This window comes from Ahaetulla prasina, chromosome 4 (assembly GCF_028640845.1).
Source record: "Ahaetulla prasina isolate Xishuangbanna chromosome 4, ASM2864084v1, whole genome shotgun sequence".
In the NCBI taxonomy this organism is placed as follows: domain Eukaryota; kingdom Metazoa; phylum Chordata; class Lepidosauria; order Squamata; family Colubridae; genus Ahaetulla; species Ahaetulla prasina.
In genome coordinates, this window is record NC_080542.1 from 10,197,306 (window position 1) to 10,205,267 (window position 7,962).

Below are 7,962 nucleotides of genomic sequence, written 5' to 3' on the forward strand. Positions count from 1 at the left end.
TTTTTATTACTCATGTAGCTGGGCTGCATTTATCCAATCAGTCAATCAAACAAACAATCAGAAGAGAGCTGGAAGGGACCTTAAAGGTCCTCCAGCCCACCCTCTGCTCCAGCAGGAGACCCTACACCATTTCAGACAACTGATTGTCTTTTCATCTTCTCCTTTTTCTCATCTTCTCATCTGTCTTACTACCTTCTAGTATTGGTATCTTACCATTTATCACTTGTTGTTTGTATCTTATGATTTATGATTGTAACTTATGGTTTATGATCTGCGACTTATCACTTTGTTGCTTGCATGTACACTGAGACCTTACGCATCAGAAACAAATACACTTGACCAATAAAGAATATTCCGATTCCTACTTCTAAAAAAATTCATGCAAATCCTAAGCTAAGAAATCTTTGCCCTTCTGGGAAAGTATAACATATACTCACATTTTATATCTGAAGAAAAAATAGAGGAATGATGGGTTTCTCAGAATCCATGTGTCCATGTGTTTTATTTCGCCAAACATCAGTTGAAACTTCTATTTAAAAAAAAGATTGTTAAATGCTAGAGTATACTGTGGTTCACGTGCACAAATGAAAAGGTGAATAAGAGCATGTGGAAATATTGAGGTAGCAGGTTTGATTCCATCAAAGAAATGTTTTCTTCCCTGAGACCTGCAGAAGGCATCCAGGAGAAGTTGAAAAAGATGCATTTGCTTTAAGCAATGGACAGATGCTATATTGGTGTCCCTAATGGATTCTGGTTGGCATTCTTAGGAGGGAAAAAATGCAGTCTCTTGAGTTACTTCTCCACTACTATAATCCTCTCGAGGCTATAGAATCCAGAGAGAAACTTTTGAGAACTTTCTACCATAGATATTTTATTTATTTATTTATTTATTTATTTAGTCACAACAATATATATAAGTATCATACAAAGAAATTATATAGTGTATAAACATATATATGAGTAAATATTAGGAGGAATAAGCATATATATATATATATATGCTTCATATATATATATATGCTTCATATATATATATATATATGCTTCATATATATATCATATATACATATATGAATATATATATGAAGGAGAAAAAGAAAAACAATAGGACAGAAATGGTAGGCACGTTTGTGCTCTTATGGTCCTCTTAGGAATGGGGTGAGGTCAATATTAGAAAGTTTTTGGTTAAAGCTTTTGGGATTATGGGAAGAGACCACAGAGTCAGGTAAAGTGTTCCAAGCATTGATGATTCTGTTACAGAAGTCATATTTTCTGCAATCTAAATTAAAGCGGTTAACATTAAGTTTAAATCTATTGGTTGCTCTTGTATTATTGCAATTAAAACTGAAGTAGTCTTTAACAGGAAGGACATTACAATAGATGATTCTATGAGTTAAACTTAGGTCTTGTCGAAGGCGACGGTGTTGAACAAATCCTGATGCCCTTTCTTGAGTGGTAATCCTTCTTCATTTAACAATTTCAAAATTGGGGAATTCACCTGAACTCAAACAACATGGGCTCTGCCTTAGTTCTACTAAAAGCTCTTTTCACCTAACCCAAGACATGTCTATGGAGATTCAGGGTGTGTCAGGGTTCCAAGTAATAACCCCAAAGCCACCAAAACTCTGAGGCCTTGAGTTTCCTCAAAGAATATATTTATTTGGGATGTTAGAATAGAATAGAATAGAATAGAATAGAATAGAATAGAATAGAATAGAATAGAATAGAATAGAATAGAATAGAATAGAATAGAATAGAATTTTTTATTGGCCAAGTGTGATTGGACACACAAGGAATTTGTCTTTGGTGCATATTTACGGGACCGCCTGCTGCCACCGACAGCCTCCCACCGACCTGTGCGCTCGCACAGGGAGGGTCTCCTCAGGGTGCCGTCAGCTAAACAATGTCGGCTGGCGACCCCCAGGGGGAGAGCCTTCTCTGTGCAAGCACCTATCCTCTGGAATGAGCTTTCTGTAGGATTACGATTACTCCCCGACCTCCGGACCTTCCGCCACGAACTCAAGACTTTTCTGTTTCATCGTGCAGGGCTGGCTTAATACATTACGGTTTTAAATTGGGGTTTTTAATCACTTTTATTATAGTTTTTAAAGAGTTTGCCAATTTGAATAAGATTTTTAAAGTGTTTTTTAATTCTATTTTATGATTGTGTTTTACGTTGGCTGTGAACCGCCCTGAGTCCTTCGGGAGAAGGGCGGTATAAAAATCAAATAAATAATAATAATAATATGAGATGTTAATGGTCAAAATAGAGGTCAAACTAGACCACTATTTTCTTATTGGGCATGATGGATGGCAAATAAAATAAAAATATAATCTACTTAACATTACATATATTAACCGCAGCAAGATTAGCGTTTGCTCAAAAATGGAAGTGTAAAGAAATAACCTCAGAAGAAGAAGTAACAAGCAAAATGTACAACTGTGCAGAGATGGACAGACTTACTTTAGAACTCAAAGACAAAAGCGAATCAAGGTACTATGAGGTCTGGAGTAAATTGTATGACTGGCTGGATGGGAGGAAGAATGCCAAAAACAAGAGATAATGAATGTCTGGAAATGTATATAGCAACATATATTGTACTTGTGAGGGTATAATAGATTTATTAAATATGTATATAGTTGTAGGGGTAGTAGTAATACAGTATATACTTGATATATAAGGAATTTAGGAGATATGTAAATTTGTATATAGACTGAGGGATATATGATATAGTAACTTGAAGTTGACGTAAATGTTAGAAACCAGAGACGTAGAGCAATGTCCATTGTTTTTGTTTGTTTTTAAAACCAATAACATTTTTCTAAAAAAAAAAAAAGAATTCTAAGGTACAACACTTAATGATAGTCATAGGATACAAATAAGCAATCAGGAAACAATCAATATCAACATATTGGCACGGCTGGTGAAAAGCCGACTCTGAAGGCCCCAGGATTTGCTACCCAAATAGCAATAGACCTACTGTATATACCACTTCACAATGCTTTAAAGCCCTCTCTAAGCAGTTTACCGAGTCAGCCTATTGCCCCTAATCATCTGGGTCCTCATTTTACCAACCTCGGAAGGATGAAAGGCTGAGTCAACCTTGAGTCTGGTGGGATTTGAACTGCTGAACTGCTGGCAGCCAGCAATCAGCAGAAGTAGCCTGCAATACTGCACTCTAACCACTGCGCCACCACAGCTAAAATTAGTCAAAAGCTCCTGCCCTCCAGTTCATAGGTTGATCACATGGGTCAATCAGGTCATCCTCCCAGTTCTGGCTGACAATGGTTCAAGCCCCACAAACTCATTTATGGCCCATCAAAAGTTGGGACTTTTGGGGAGTGACAGCATTGGTAAATCCAATTTCCAAACTAGAAAAATTCCAGAGGAAGAAATACACTGTTGTCTGTAGCCGGTAGTCTATATTAGCCAGGATGATAATCAGAGCATTTCCAGTTATTGTGGAAAAGTAGGAAAAGAGAAGGATAATGAAGAACAAAGGCTGCAGTATCCAAACGTCCGTGAAACCAAGAAGTATGAACTCGCTGGTTCTCGATACATTACTTTTCATGGTTACGTTAGAACCGGATCAGAAATTGATAGAAGATTCTTTCATATAATATTAATATTCCTCTGAGTTGCTTTGCCTTTAAACAAGTGGTGAAATGTAAAATTCCTCAAAGAATAGCTTTATTGGAAATATCATATTGTCACATATCTGGTGAAAACTGACTCTGAAAACTCCCACAGTTTTCACCTAATTAAAAGTAAAAGATTTTCTACTTTCTCAAAACAATCAGTCACGGGGCTCCAGTGACATCACCGCTCCTGCTGGGTGCTCTAATAGAGCACTCCGTGTTAGAAGATTGTAAAAGTCAGTGAAACAGAAAAAATCACTGTTCACTGAGCTTAGCATGCCCTTTGGGAATGAAAGGGTTATGCAGAGTTGTGGAAAAGTGGTAGACCTGACAGGGGGTTTGCTCTTAAGAGCGAATTTTCCTGGATTTATGGTCCTGCCGAACTCCACTATCTCCAACTTCAAACACGCTCCTGTTTTTTTCAGGAAAAAGGAGTAGGGGGTCATTTCTGCTCAAAAGGACTTATTAAATTGATTGATTTTCTAAGCAGACGGGAATTTCACAAGCGTTCGATCTTTGATGTAGAATCAGCACGGCAAGTATACCGACTCCCTTTCTGAAACCTGAAACTTTTCTTTGTCTTTGATTAATTGACTTTTAAACTGGCGTCTGAAAGTGAAAGTAAAAAATTTTAGTACGATAAAGCAGCATTATCTGTGGATTGTTACAAACGGAGTTCTTTTATACTGAAAGGAGTGAAGGAAAGTTGTTAAGTTTAAATTCCTGATTCTTTTGAAGACAGAATGGCAGCTAAACCTTTAAAGCCTTCTGGGAGAAGGGGATCTGAACCAAGTCTTGAGGATATATTGAAAGTACAATTAAAACTTTCTGAAGATAGGCAAAAAGAGATGATGGAGAATTTTAATGCAAAAATAAGAGAAGATATTCTCATGGCAGTTCAGGGACTGAGTAAAAAAATTGAGGGATTGGAAGAGGAAATGCAACAGATCTCTCAGTCAAATAAGCATTTAGAAGACAAAATGAAAGGTGTTCAGAAAAAAGTGGATCAAAATGAAGATCAGGTTGTGATATTACAATATAAACTTATGGAAGGAGCTCTTAGAATCCGTGGTATGCAAGAAGAGCGAGGAGAAGACTTAAGAAAAATTATATCAGAAGCATTGGCTGAATTTATTGAAGTGGAACCCCAAGAGGTAGCTTATCAAATTGATAAAATATATAGAGTTAATTCCTGGATTGCGAGACAGAGAAAGCTTCCTCGGGACATTGTGGTTTATTTTGTGAAAAGGACTATGAGAAATCAGATTCTGCAAGTTTCATATCAGACAACTTTAAAAATTGGAGAACAGGAGCTGAAGGTGTTGAAAGAGATTCCTTCAAAGATGTTAAGAGATAGGAAGGAATTTGTTTTTTTTACACAAGAACTTAAAAAACATCAGATTCAATTCAGATGGGAGGTGCCAGTTGGACTGACAGTATTCTATCAAGGAAGGAGATATAGAATTGACACTGTTTTAAAGGCAAAGGATTTTCTTTCTACAGTTTTGAAAGTCGAAATAGAAGTGATAGAAAAACTTCAAGGGATTCAAGAAGGCGTGGTGATCCAAGAGCCTTCATTGCTGCCAGTATCAGAGGAACCACAAGAGCAAAGGGTGACAAGAGGAGCTCTTAAGCGTAAAGAAGAGCAACAGTCTCAAAGTAAAAGTCAGGATCCCAGTATGGAAGCTGTGGGAGGAGCTAGACGGAAGATACCGGAGGAGGAGCTTCCGTTGTCTGCTTCAAAGCTTCAGGAGACCAGTAATGGCAAATAGAATTTTGTCATGGAATGTTAATGGCTTGAATTCAGCTCAGAAAAGAAGGAAAATATTTCACTACTTGAAACAATTTAAAAATGATGTGATTTGCTTGCAAGAGACACATATAAAATTATCAGACCAAAAATATTTAATCAACTCAAAATTAGGTAAACATTTTGTTGCATCAGCTTTGGAAAAGAAGCATGGAATTGTTGTATATATCAGGAAGGATATACCAGCTAAGTTAATTGAGGCAGATATTCAAGGAAGTTTTATTGCTATTGAACCGGTGATAGATGCAAAAAAGACTTTGCTGATAAGTATTTATGCACCTAATCAGCAACAAGAAAAGTTTTACAAAATGTTACACGAGAGGTTGATCCTCTGGGATTATAGTTCGTTTATTTTATTAGGAGACTGGAATGGAGTAATTGATACAAGAAGTGATAAGAGAACCTCCTCCAAAAAGATACCTATACATGCAAAACTACCAAAATCCTTTTTTGAAATGATGGAAGACTTTGAGTTTAGAGATATATGGAGGTTACGGAATCCAGATGAGAGAGATTTTACTTTTTTTCCCGATAGGCACCAATCTTTCTCACGTATTGATTTTATTTTAATTTCTAATGACTTGCTTTCTAGGGTGAAGAAAATGAAGATATTTCCGAGGTGTTTAACTGACCATAGCCCAGTATGGATGGAATTATTACAAGGGAAAAAAGGTGGTAGAACATGGAGGTTGAATGAAAATCTGTTTAGATATGAGGATAATGTAAATTATTGTAAGAAACAGTTGAAATAATTTTTTGATTTTAATATGTACAAAGGGACATCTATAGGAACTGTGTGGGAGGCGAGTAAAGCCTTTATTAGAGGGATATTGATTTACTTGGATAATAGGCAAAGGAATAATAAACAAAGGCAGCGTAGGTACTTGGAAGAAGAAATTCAAAGGAAGCAACAGTTATTAATTCAAAACCCACAAGATCACAAACTTAAAGAGGCTATAAAAATATTACAGAGTCAATTTAATATGTTAATGACAGACCAGGTGGCAACGAATATACAATATGCTAAACATAATACCTTTTGTAATGCAAATAAACCTGGGAGATGGTTGGCATATAACTTAAGGAAAAAACAGAAAGCACGTGTCATACAAAAAATAGAATATAAAGGCAAAGAGATATACCAACAGGATAAAATTAAAAAGGCATTCTCAGAATTTTATACTGCACTATATGCAGAAGACAAAATATTGAATAGGGACATTTATGATTATTTGAAAGATTATAAGGTTAATATTCTAACATTAGAACAGAGGGAGGAGCTGAATCGGCCGATAGCTACTGGAGAAATAGTGGAGGCAATTAAACAATTAAAAATGGGGAAAACCCCTGGTACAGATGGTCTTATAGCAACTTATTATAAAAAAACACAGGATGAAATATTAGGCCCACTTAAAGAATTATTTAATCAGATACAATTAGGAGTGGGAATACCCCCGTCATGGAAAACATCTTTTATTTCACTGATACCAAAAGAGGAGCAAGATTGCTCTAAACCCGGTAACTACAGGCCGATTTCACTTTTAAATAATGATTATAAGATTTTTGTAAAAATAATAGCAAATAGATTAATGTTAGTTTTACAACAAAGAATTCATACCGATCAATCTGGTTTTATAAAAGGGAGGCAGATGAGGAATAATGTTAGACAGATTATTAATATATTGGAATATTTGGAAAAGAAGAATACTTCAGCAGCACTTATTTTTTTGGGTGCAGAGAAAGCCTTTGATCGATTGCATTGGGATTTTTTATTTAAATTAATAGAGAAAATGCAATTTGGAGATTGTTTTGTTAGAATAATTAAAGCGATTTATGGAGAGCAAACAGCACAGATTATAATAAATGATAGCTTGACAGAAGTTATTAAGATTGCGAAAGGAACGAGACAGGGATGTCCCTTATCACCACTATTGTTTGTTTTGACTTTGGAACCATTATTAGATAAAATACGAGAATTAACGAAAATAGAGAGAATTAAGATTAGACAATATGAGTATAAAGTTAGAGCTTTTGCAGATGATGTAGTGGTTACTTTAACAAATCCTATAAGTTCAAGTAGATTTTTGTTGGAAGTAATTGATAAATATGGAAAGGTATCAGGATTTAAAATAAATCAGAATAAAACAAAAGTGATAATTAAAAATATGTCTATACAACAGAAACAAAAACTAGAGAAAATGACAGGGTTTGAGGTAGTAAAAAAGGTTAAATACTTAGGGGTTTATATTAGCTCATCGAACAAGAAACTTTATAAGAATAATTATGACTTGCTATGGCAAAAAGTTCAGAATGATATGAGTGTCTGGGAAAAATTGCAGTTATCGCTATTGGGAAGGATTGCGGCTATTAAAATGAATGTGTTACCTAGATTTTTGTTTCTGTTCCAGATGATACCAATAATTAAAAAGGATAAAAATTTGGAAGATTGGCAGATTGGGATTAACAAATTTATATGGCAGGGTAAAAAGGCGAGGGTTAAAATGAAAATAATA